Source organism: Microcaecilia unicolor, chromosome 14 (genome assembly GCF_901765095.1).
Source record: "Microcaecilia unicolor chromosome 14, aMicUni1.1, whole genome shotgun sequence".
Lineage (NCBI taxonomy): Eukaryota > Metazoa > Chordata > Amphibia > Gymnophiona > Siphonopidae > Microcaecilia > Microcaecilia unicolor.
In genome coordinates this window covers 8,122,686-8,135,443 of record NC_044044.1, presented here as the reverse complement: position 1 = coordinate 8,135,443, position 12,758 = coordinate 8,122,686, and the positions used below count along the sequence as shown (strand labels likewise).

The following is a 12,758-nucleotide window of genomic DNA, read 5'->3' as shown; positions in this document are numbered from 1 at the left end:
ATTGTCGAATAAAACATGGACGTCTATTTTTTTAAAAAATACGGTTCGGTCCGCCCCTTCACGGACCCGTTCTCGGAGATAAACGCCCATGGAGATAGACGTTTTTGTTCAATTATGCCCCTCCACGTCTGATCAGGATCAATGAGAGAAGTTATCACTGGCTCCAACTGTGTAGCCGAGATTTGCATATATTCAGCATCCTGAATAAAGAGTGAAACGGGCCTATAGCTACTGACACACAAAGACTCTTTCCTGAGCTTCTCCAAGAAAGTTATCATTGCCTCTGTGAATATACCTCCATTGCCCCTCCAGCAAGATAATAAACATATCATTTCACACATGCCTGTAGAATATTTTAGAAAATTGTTTGTAAAAGTCAGAAATGTACCCAAACCAGTCTGGGAGATTTCTGATTCTGAAGAGAAGGGATAAGGGTTTGTATTTCCTAAATCTTAAGGGGTGCATTCAAAGACTGCCCCTTCTAAGGAGGCTGTAAAGCAGAAGTATTGAATAAACTGCAATCAGCTCAAAATACAGCAGCTTGACTGATTGATGGAATGTCGAAAATAACAAATGAGTTATGCTAATTATATTACAGCTGCATTGGCTGCCGGGACAAGCGCGCTCACCATATTATCTGTCACCAATATCAGCTGAATCTCTATGAGTTGCAATGAGAGTACAATGTTGCTTTTTTTTTTTTGTTACATTTGTACCCCCAGGGTTAAGTGACTTGCCCAGAGTCACAAGGAGCTGCCTGTGCCTGAAGTGGGAATCAAACTCAGTTCCTCAGGACCAGAGTCCACCACCCTAACCACTAGGCCACTCCTCCACTGTTGCTACTATTTGAGATTCTACATGGAATGTTGCTATTCCACTAGAAGTCGGCCCTTGCAGATCACCAATGTGGCCCCGCAGGCTTCTGCTTCTGTGAGTCTGACGTCCTGCACGTATTGTGTCAAGCTACTAAATAGTAGAATTCATTACCGGCTGAATCTCCAATAGTAGCACCATTCCATGTAGGATCTTCAATAGTATCTATTTTATTTTGTTACATTTGTACCCTGTGCGTTCCCCACTCATGGCAGGCTCAATGCAGCTTACAGGGGGCAATGGAGGGTTAAGTGACTTGCCCAGAGTCACAAGGAGCTGCCTGTGCTGGGAATTGAACTCACTTCCACAGGACCCAAAGTCCACCACCCTAACCACTAGCCACTCCGCCACTCCTTTAAGCATCTGAGCCAATAGTTTGCTAGGCTAGTACCACCAATTTCCAGTGGCAGGACGCACCTATCCCCCAGACAATAGTCCTCAGTTCTGTATAGATTGACAGTAAACAAAGACAGACCATCTATCCTATAACTCCTAGACAATGCCACTCACCATCTCAGGTCACACTGAAGAATAAGCTGCCTAAACTTTCTCAATGAAATAAAATTATTATAAAATGCTACTCAGTGAGACACAAGTAAAGTCATAGAAATACTTACGCAATGCATATATGGTTTTCAGCAATCCACTTAAGATTAGGTAGTCTAGGTAACATGGTGTATCAGACATCTGAATTATCCCTCCTAAGAGCAGATCCCCATTCCTGATGGTAGTTTATGAATTTTCGGAGAACAAATAGACCTCAGTTTTCTGAGTCTGGGTATTTGGATTTGCTGCAAAAAGCAACAAGAAGGCCCCTCTCATTACTAGCAACATGAGATGTAGAATCATTCCTTTTTTAATAAGACTAACATCACAATGTTATCGTATAATAGTTTTGAATTGAAAAATACAGAGACTGTCTTTGAAAAATTGTCAGTGACCAACCTGGGATTCTTCTAGTAGTCCAAATGAATGAGCACTTCAGAAAACTGCTATAAGTAGCCCCATCCCTTGTCCCTGCTGAGCTCTAATTGCAGGACAGAAAGTCCACATGAGTAATTTCATCACATCTTTTGTAAGCTGAAAAAAAACCCTTTAATTATAATAATATGTGTTTTAGAAAATTCACGAGAGAGAAAAGCAACTCTGAAAATATTTTGCTGTAATGTCTGTAATGCCTGAACAAACTTCCTGAACCCCTACGCCAAGCCCCCTCCCTACCCATCTTCAATCTTTGCTCAAAGCTCACCTCCTCAATGCTGCCTTCTGCCCTAACCTTTTGGAAATCTAGACTGCCCCACTTTGTCTGTACACTTGTCCTTTAGATTGTAGCTCGTTGAGCAGGGACTGTCCTTCTATGTTAAATTGTACAGCACTGCGTAACCCTAGTAGCGCTTTAGAAATGTTAAGTAGTAGTAGTACTGTTTTAAAATATGTTTTACCTAGCTTAGGACTTCCTTTTACAAATCTGCACTAGTGATTTTGGCACAGCAAATACGATGATGCTCTTAGGAAATGAATGGACTTTGTCGCGTTTGCTGTGCCAAAATCGCTAGTGCGGTTTTGTAAAAGGAGCCCTTAGTGACGAAGACACTGTTAACCTTGAAATTGGAAGAAATAGTCTAAACCAGGGGTGTCCAACCTCTGCCCTCATCAGGTTAGGTTTTTCAGGATTTCCCCAATGATATGCATGAGATCTATTTGCACTCAATGGAGGCAGTTATGCAAATAGATCTCATGCATATTCATTGCGGAAATCCTGAAAACATGACTGTATGGTGGCCCTCAAGGATGGGGTGGACAACCCTGGTCTAAACCAATGTTTAGAACAGGAGATCATACAGGACTGGATCATGGAGTTACTTTCAGAGGTTAGCTTAATTAAGATAAATATTTGTTCACCCTTCCCCTCTCATATACACTCATGTAGTCACTTCTCACATTCTACACAGTTTATTGGTGTGGAACTGTTTTTCACGGAGAGGAATGCCCTCCCGAGGGAGGTGGTTGACAGGGCCGCCGAGAGACAAGCCGGGCCCAGGGCAAGGCCACCCTGCCTCCGCCCCTGCCGCTGCCACCCCCCGTCGCTCGCCCACCGCTGGCACTCCGCGTTCTCACCTGCCTGCCTCCACGGCTCCGGGCCCCCTGCATTAAAGCAGCAGTCGCAGATCGCCTCTCTTCTGGCCTTCCCTCCCTGTGCCCCGCCCTCATCTGATGTAACTTCCGGTTTCCGCGAGAGTGGGACACAGGGAGGGAAGGCACGAAGGGAGGTGATCTGTGACTGCCGCTTTGAATGCAGGGGGCCCGGAGCCGAGGAGGCAGGCAGGTGAGACCGGGGACTGCAGCGCTGGCGCCTGACCCTGGCGCCGGGCCCCCCTTGGAGGCCCAGGCCTGGGGAATTTTGCCCCCCCCTGCCCTCCCTCTCAGCGGCCCTGGTGGTTGAAAATAAAACTGTGGCGGAATTCAAAAAGGTGTGGAATGAACACAGGTGATCTGGTATAAAAAGCAAAACTTAAAAGGGTTGCATATGTGATTGCATGTCAAGTGGTGCTTAGATGGTAACTCTGGCTGTATTGACTAAGGCCAGTGCTGGGCTGGCTTGTATGGTCTAAATCCCGCATGTAGCAATCTGGCTGTAGGATGGGCTGGCGAGAGCTTTGATGGAAACTCCAGTACTTGGAATATAAGAACAGATCCGGCAGAGTTCTGCAGTCTATGTCCCAGAAGCACCAAAGAAGACCATGATCAAGTATATAATACCATGTTCATTAGATAATGAATGTGACTGTTGGGCAGACGGATGGACCATTCAGGTCTTTATCTGCCGTCACTTACTATGTTACTATGAAGAAGTTAATTTGCAAAAAGAGAAATAACTCAGGGTACTACTGAGGACATGAAATGAGGGTTGAAGGGGGCAACTCAAGAAAAATGTCAGGAAGTATTTTTTTCACGGAGAGAGTGGTGGATACTTGGAATGCCCATCCTGAAGAAGGTGGTGGAGATGAAAACGGTGATGGAATTCAAACAGAGCGGGGGATACAACATAAAGGAATCCTGTTCAGAAGAAATGGATCCTCAGAAGCTTAGCAGAGATTGGGTGGCAGCACCAGTGTTAGGAGGAGGGGCTAGTGGTTTGGAGGTGGGGCTAGTGCTGGGCAGACTTCTACGGTCTATGACATGAAAATGGCAGATACAAATGAAGGTCAGGTATACACATAAAGTAGCACATATGAGTTTCTTGTTGGGCAGACTGGATGGACCGCACATGTCTTTTCTGCCATCACTTACTATGTTACTATGTTACTGCTAGGATTAGACTGCTGTGTAAGGGAGGTTTCCTCCTTCTAAGGAAGGTTGACTCCTAGTGGTATTACTATGTGACTAATACTAAAGGTCTTGGCAGCCATTAGGCGAGTTACTAACAGTTATCTTATGCTGACCAAGAGGGGCGTAATCGAAAGGGACGCCCAAGTTTTGCTGAGGATGTCCTTGCAAAACGTCCCTGCAAAGGGGTAGGAAAACCCGTATTATCGAAACAAAATGGACACCCATCTTTCATTTACGATATATGGTCAGGGATGCCCAAATCTTGACATTGAGGTCATCCTTAGAGATGGTCGTCCCTATACTTGGTCGTTTCTGATTTTTGGCGATAATGGAACTAAGGACGCCCATCTCAGAAACGACCAAATGCAAGCCCTTTGGTCGTGGAGGAGCCAGCATTTGTGAGTGCACTGGTCCCCTTGACATGCCAGGACACCTTCCGGTCACCCTAGGGAGTACTGCAGTGGACCTTGCAGAAATTGCTTCCATGGAGATAGCTCCCTTACCTTGTGTGCTGAGCCCCCCTCCCCCAAACCCACTACCCACAACTGTACACCACTACCATAGCCCTTACGGGTGAAGGGGGCACCTAGATGTGGGTACAGTGGGTTTGTGGTGGGTTTTGGAGGGCTCACATTTACCACCACAAGTGTAACAGGTAGGGGGGGGGGTATGGGCCTGGGTCCGCCTGCCTGAAGTGTACTGCACCCACTAAAACTGCTCCAGAGACATGCATACTGCTGTGATGGACCTGAGTATGACATTTGAGGCTGGCACAAAAGATTTTTAAAGATGTTTTTTGAGGGTGGGAGGGGGTTAGTGTCCACTGGGGGAGTAAGGGGAGGTCATCCCCGATGTCTCCGGTGGTCATCTGGTCAGTTTGGGCACCTTTTTGTGCCTTGGTCATAAGAAAAACAGGACCAGGTAAAGTCATCCAAGTGCTCGTCAGGGACGCCCTTTTTGTTCCATTATGGGTCGAGGACGTCCATGTTTTAGGCACACTCAAGTCCCGCCTTCAGTACGCCTCCGACACGCCCCCGTGAACTTAGGTCGTCCCCGTGACGGAAAACAGTTGGGGACGCCCAAAATCGACTTTCGATTATGCCGATTTGGGCGACCCTCTTCCGATTTGTGTCGAAAGATGGGCGTCTTTCTCTTTCGAAAATAAGCGTGATAGTAACATATTAGATGAAGGCAGATAAAGACTTGTTCAGTCCATCCAGTCTACCCAGCAAGAAAAGCATAAGTTATGATGCGATACTTCATATGCATATTTGACTTTAATTTGTCCTTGTCATTTTCAGGGCACAGACTGTAGAAGTTTGCCCAGTGCTGGATTTGCTTCCCAATTACAGGAGTTAACATCTAAGCACTGCTAGGTTTGTTTGGTTCCATTCACTTTCCATACAGGATTCCTTTGTGTTTGTCCCACACATTTTAAAATTCTGTTACTGTTTCATCTCCTCCACCTCCCACTGGAGTGCATTCTAGGTGTCTACCATCCTCTCCACAAAAAGTACTTCCTAACATTATTTCTGAGTCCCCCCCCCCCCCCCGCAACCTAATTCATGCATACTATAAGTTACGTGGGTTGCATGACATCTATGCATGCTCACTTATATCTGCCATTCACATGATGTAAGTAGTCATGCCTAAGTTTTGACATAAGAACATAAGCCTTGCCATACTGGGACAGACCAAAGGTCCATCAAGCCCAGTATCCTGTTTTCAACAGTTGCCAATCCACGTAGCAAGTATCTGGTAATATACCAAAAAAGTAAAACAGAATTTATGCTGCTTATCCTAGAGAAAAGCAGTGGATTTTTCCAAGTCCATCTTAAAAATGGCTCATGGACTTTTCTTTTAGGAAAGGATCTAAATCTATTTTAAACCCTGCTAAGCTAACTGCTTTTACCACATTTTATCAAAACAACTTTACACTAGTATTTTGTAATGCTTCGGCATGCCAGATACCTATTATACTGGTAGAATACAATATAAGCACAGCTTGTTGTGGTGTCTTACTTACGGTGCCAATTTATAAAATTGCCCCCCTGAGTTTTTGAAATGCAACGGCTGTCAGTGACTCGCTTTAACCTAATAAAATCCTCTAGGAATCTCTCTGCACTATGGAAGAAATACTCACAGAAGAGTCTTTGGACTTTTATTTCATTCCAAACTTATACTCTGCCTCAATTGATAGGTTACAGATTACTAGTAACACGTTAGCAATATTATGATTGAGCTCTGGGGTGAATAGTATTCAGTCCTGGTGATTTTGTACTCTTTAGTTTTTCAGTTTTCTCTGTTTTCTGTGTTCATGAAATTGTATACAATTTATTGGATGATTTCAGTACCTGAAGTACCTCCAAGGACTAAGCTGAAAGGTCATTGAATTCTGAAGGGTACAAACAGTATACTGGTGAGTTTGAGTTAATATGTTTGTTTGCATGCGTTGAGGAGGGAGGTGAAGACAGCCAGCCCCCAAATCTTTTACAGCACCTACCTGAAATTCTAAGTGGGTTTTTTTACCATAAACACAACAAATAGTAATCATACCATATAAAACTATAATATCAAACTCATCGTCTTGACCCTATACCTTATGGAGAAGATAATCATAACTGCATTTTGCCCAATTGCACGAACAGAGAAGTTAATTATCATTTTCTTAAGGAGAACAGGATAAAACCAAAACTAGCGTGAGTTTGTGAGCATGCAGCAACATGGGTTATGATTTAGGCAGAGAATTATATGTCATTTGCATATGTAAAAAGCTGACTTCTATGAGCAAAGTGACATTATATATATAAAACTCTTTTAGAGTAAAGTGACATCCTATATAATAAATTGCACCTCCCACATTCCATCGCTGTCTGGGTTCGTAACATCTCATGACATCAGCCAGACTCCAGCGTTCCATTCCCCCTCACTGCCCCGCCCTCGCGTCAAAATGTAATGACGTCAGAGGGCGGAACAGTGAAAGGGAAGGGAACGCTGGAGGCGAGCTGACGTCAGGATGTTACCAACGGAAGGGAAGCCAGTCAGGCCAGCCAGAAAACGATGAAGTACAAAGGAAAAAAGAATCGCGGCACATCGAGGGGAGGGCAGGGCAGAGCAGAGCAGAATCGATGGACGTGGATGGGATGGGATGGGAGGAGAGGACAGGAGAGAAGAGAATCGCGGGACACGGATGGGAGGGCAGGGAAGAGGAGAATCGCTGGACATGGAGGGATGGGAGGTGATGGAAGGGAAGAATCGCTGGACATGGAGGGGAGGGGAGGGCAGGGCAGGGGAAAGACAAAAAAATCGCTTACAAGAGAGCGTTCCCCGTGCCCTTTTCATTGTTGAGGAAACGGGCTGAGTTCCACTAGTTATATATATGGAACTATTATAGAACAGTCTTATATGTGCCTGCTGTGGTATGCATAGTTATAAAGGGGGCATGTTTTAGGTAAATCTTGAAATATATATATTTCATTAATACTAGAGAGGTGGAGTCCATGGCTACCTCATCTAGAATCAAATGCACATTTTCTTCTGCTGAGTTTTTCCACATACAAAAATTTCATGTTAGGTCTATAAACGTAGGCAGAAGGACTCAGAAGAACCCAGTCATGATATGACCTGGAAATCCAAGGAGCAGAAGAAACATATTAAGCTACAAACCTATATGTTTCCTAGAAGAATTGTGTGAAGGTTGAACATGACGACAGTCACTCATTTCTTTTCAAATTTTGATACATAGCTTAAAATGTATCATGGCTGAACATGTTGGCTTCCTGGGTATGACTTTTTTTTCAAGGCCACTTTTAACTCTTTGCATCTTAAATTATAAATCAGGGGATTTAAAACTGGGAGAGTAAATATGAAAACTGTGGTACCTAGCTTATTTGAATTCGTAGAGTCATGGGATATAGGCTGCATATACACTGTTATAGTTACATATACTACTACTACTACTTATAAGGAATGATAGCTGTAATATGGGGGGGAAGGAGAGAGGGCTTTACTTTTCCCCTTTTTAGAATGGATTTTCAGGATGGTAGAAAGGATGAACACATGCAGGAGCATTTTCGAAAGGATGCCCAAGTCAGAATAGAGATGCCCAGCTCAAAATATCCAAAATGGACTTCCCTCTCACATGTACTTTCCAACAGGAAATGTTTCAAGACTTCCTATTTGAAAATATGTGAGATGGATGCCCATGTGCCGAGGACATCTTGCAGGATTAGTCATTTTTCAAACTGGAACATCCAACATATGAACAGCAAAAAAAGCAGGGACAATGGCATCTCTCTGCATTCGTAGAAGAAGGGCCGCACAGACCTCCCTACTGACTAGAGGGGCAGCCTAGTGTTAGCGCAGTGGACTTTGAACCAAGGGATCCAGATTCAAGTCCCATTTTAATCCTTTTATTTTATAATTGTAATCCCTCCAGAATCAGAAAAATACCTACTGTACTTGAATGCACACCACTTCAATAGTGGTGTGGAGAAGTGGCCTAGTGGTTAGGGTGGTGGACTTTGGTCCTGGGGAACTGAGGAACTGAGTTTGATTCCCACTTCAGGCACAGGCAGCTCCTTGTGAATCTGGGCAAGTCACTTAACCCTCCATTGCCCCATGTAAGCTGCATTGAGCCTGCCATGAGTGGGAAAGCACAGGGTACAAATGTAACAAAAATAAAATAGATACTATTGGAGATTCTACATGGAATGTTGCTACTATTGGAGATTCTACATGGAATCTTGCTATTCCACTAGCTACATTCCATGTAGAAGCCTGCGCGGCCACATTGGTGATCTGCAAGGGCCGACTTCTAGTGGAATAGCAACATTCCATGTAGAATCTCAAATAGTAACAACAGTGGAGGAGTGGCCTAGTGGTTAGGGTGGTGGACTTTGGTCCTGAGGAACTGAGTTCGATTCCCACTTCAGGCACAGGCAGCCTCATGTAAGCTGCATTGAGCCTGCCATGAGTGGGAAAGTGCAGGGTACAAATCTAACAAAAAAAAAAATAGTCTTCAGGCTTGCAGGTTGCTTATATATTTAGGAACAATAAGAATTTTTCTGTTTCTGGAGGGCTCACAATAAAAAAAAATTAACCACTACAAATAGTGTCCTAGTTAGAAGAAGACCACATAATATGATATACAGTGATGATCCTAGGTCAGCTGCCACCCGGGGCGGATCGCCGATGCGCACCCCCTCCCCCTGGTGTAGCATGACCCCCCTCCCGGCGCAATGACACCCCCGCCCCCCCCGGTGCTTCAAACCCCCCCCCCCCCCGCCCGCCCTTGGTACGCCGCTGATGATATATAATTCAAAGCAGCCTAGAGAAAGAGTTATAATAAAAGTAAGACATAGAATCACACTGCAGAACCAGACAGTAACAGTTGCATCAAGTCCACAACAGTACGATTAGCCAGCAATTAAAAGGAAAGATACAGCTGTGTGCTGGAGAATTACATACAGTGGACATGAGGGGTGCAGACTTGAGCCCATCTCATGCCCTGTTGATCACAGCTGTGATGAAAACACATGATATGAGAAAATCACAATAGAATTAGTTTCTTCCCTGTGATGTTTTTCAGGGCCACGTTTAACTCTCTGCTTCTCAAGCTGTATATAAGCGGGTTTAATAGTGGAAGAATGACGATATACAATGCAATAGCCAGGTTGTTTAAATATTCAGAATCCCTTGACTTGGGCAACAGGTACACTCCTATTATAGTCCCATATAATAGAACGATGACTGTGAGGTGAGAGGAGCAAGTGGAGAAGGCCTTTGTTTTTCCCTTTCTAGTACGGATTTTCAGGATGGTAGAGATGATAAACACATAGGATGTCAGAGTCAGGAGAAATGGAATAAAAACTGCAGATGTTGACAATACAAAAGTTATACGTTGAATAACAGAGGTGTCTGTACAGGAAAGTTTTAGTAGTGATGATAATTCACAGAAGAAATGATGAATTATATTGGAATGACAGAAAGAAAACTGGGATGTAATAATAATGTGGGGCAATGGCTCCAGAAAAGATTTTAGCCATGAACCAGCTGCCAGGAGAGCACAGACCCTCTTATTCATGATGGTGATATAACGTAGGGGATTGCATATGGCGACATAACGATCATAAGCCATGGCTGTTAGAATCATAAATTCTACCTCAGTAGTGACTGAAAACCAATACATTTGTGTAATGCATGCACTGAAAGATGTATTATTCTGTGTCAAAAGAATCAGCAGCAACTTTGGGATGGTAACTGTTATGGAAGAAATATCTGAGGCAGACAAGTTGGCCAGGAAGAAATACATGGGGTTATGCAAGTGTTGATCAGCACATATTATGCAGATAATGAGGAGGTTCCCCAGTACAGCCATCACGTAGAGGAATGAGAAGAGCGTAAAGAGGGGGAGCTGCAGGTCTGGGGATTCTGAGAACCCAAGAATCAGGAATTCTTTCACACTGGAGTGATTCGCCATTTTCATGGATTCATAATCTGTTATAGAACAAACAGAAAGGAAGGAAACTCAGAAATATATTACTCAACAATCAGAAAAAAAAGGCTATTAAATGAATCCTTGTTACATAATGACAGAGCAAGATAATACTAAAACATATATATTCATGCTCTGAACATAAGCTTTCAATCTCAGTTTCTTGTATGAGGGAGTCCCACAGTTTCAGATTTACGTAAATACACACTCACATTGCCACACAGTTACACAATCTCACACGAGACAGTCCCAGAATTAAGCAATTTCACTATAGGATAGTTGAATGATAAAATATGCTCGTGATTTCACAATAATGGTTGCAAGTTCAAAATCAATTTGTGTGGGTAAACTGCACTTTACTTTTGGTAATTGTCTATTTGAAAATTGACATGTCTCAATGCAGCTAAAAGTCCACAGATGGTACTAAAGCATGTGTTCTTTGTATTGAAAGAAGCAGCAACCAGAGTGGTGTATTAAGGTCAGAGGGAGGAAATATGGGGTCCTTCTGCTAAAGTGCGGTAAGGTTTTGCACTTACCATACATTAACTGCAAAAGTTAAGGTGCAGTAAGTGCAAAGTCATTACAGTACATTTAAGTGGTGCAATGGGTGACCCAGTGCAGGGCACGGAGTGCTTATTCTTGAACAGTGTCTGGCCACTCATTTTCTGTTATGGAACACTCGCATAACCCGGCATCAGCGCTCGTGCATTAAGGCATGACCACTTTCACCAGGTCTAAGGTTGGTGTAAATGGGTGCACCTAAGTGTAATGTGGAATGCTTTTAACTTATAGCATTCTATAAGTGCTTGCATCACTGGGAGGCATGTCCATGTCTGATCCATCTTTCGCCCACTTGTACACCCCCTTGCAGCTACATGCTATTCCACATACATGTGCCCTTTTGGAATAGCACTTAGAGTACTGTCACTTCTATGTGGCATTTTTTGCTCCGTTTACACATGCATAGCATAGAATAACCCCCTTCTGCATAGGTGCTGTGTTACATGCATTGACAGCTCAGGAGCCAAACATGTAAATATGATGCTAGGCTGAAATGGAAAAAAAAAAAAGAACTGATGTATGATACAACCTGCCCCCCCCCCCCAACCCCACAGTGTAGTCCTATCCCTAAGGCAACCTCTCAATATGAGCTCCCTGCAAAAGCCCTTCCCACCACAGCAAATCCTTCCCAAAAACAAACCCTCTTGATTTGCCTTTTCAAGAAGCTCCCTGGCATTAGGGATGCAGATTACCAAGCAAATGCATCACGCACGTGACCCGCTGAATGAAAAGAGATAAAGGCTATAAAGGTTTGGAGGAGCAACTTTCATTTTTTAAAGTTTTGTGTTCTATAGGCTCAGTATAGTGGCTTATCAATTCAAAGTACGTGTGTCAGACAGTTTATCTGCAAGGGCAGGAGGGAGAATGCAGATAAACTGACATCTCTCACTTTCCTTCCCTGTCCTCAAAGCTGACCCCCCAGCACATGCTCCCCTCTCATGCACCTTCAATTTCCTCTGCTCCAGTTTTCGCCCAGGCACCTGCACCTGCTCTGGGACTTTCACTCGGAACCATCCCACCTCTTCCGACATCATTTCCTGTTTTGTGAAGGGCGAGACGGTTCAGGATTAGTGAAAGTCTCAGTGAAGGAGCAGGCAGTGTATGAGTAACGCTGTCACTGCCTGGGCAAAGGCTGGAGAAGGTGATTTGATGGTATGGGTGGGGTGGGGAAGACACACCCTCTGTGAAAAATTCCAGGCTACTTTGATGGGTCAATAGAATGGGACTATGCACTGTGATGTTTTTCATGTTCTACAGCTTAAAATCTGCAGGTACCTAAAGTGGGGTATGTGATCACTTCTATTAATGATAAATGCTTCTCATTTTAAAAGAAGTAATTAGTCCATACCTGAGGCTGAAATTTTACAGGATTATGCAGTTGATATCCGTCTATCTTTTGGTATAAATAAGACGTACTCCACTTTTGGAATATTTTTGCTCTGCGGATCACAAATGTTTTCAGGCTATATATTTGAATCTTTCAAAGTAATGTTCCAAT

General features: G+C 43.8%; 1 pseudogene; it reads right to left on the bottom strand.

Annotated features, from left to right (window-relative positions):
* Positions 1-12,291, bottom strand: part of LOC115458261 — a 42,926-nt pseudogene extending 30,635 nt beyond the window's left edge.
* Positions 12,292-12,758: the final 467 nt, after the last annotated feature.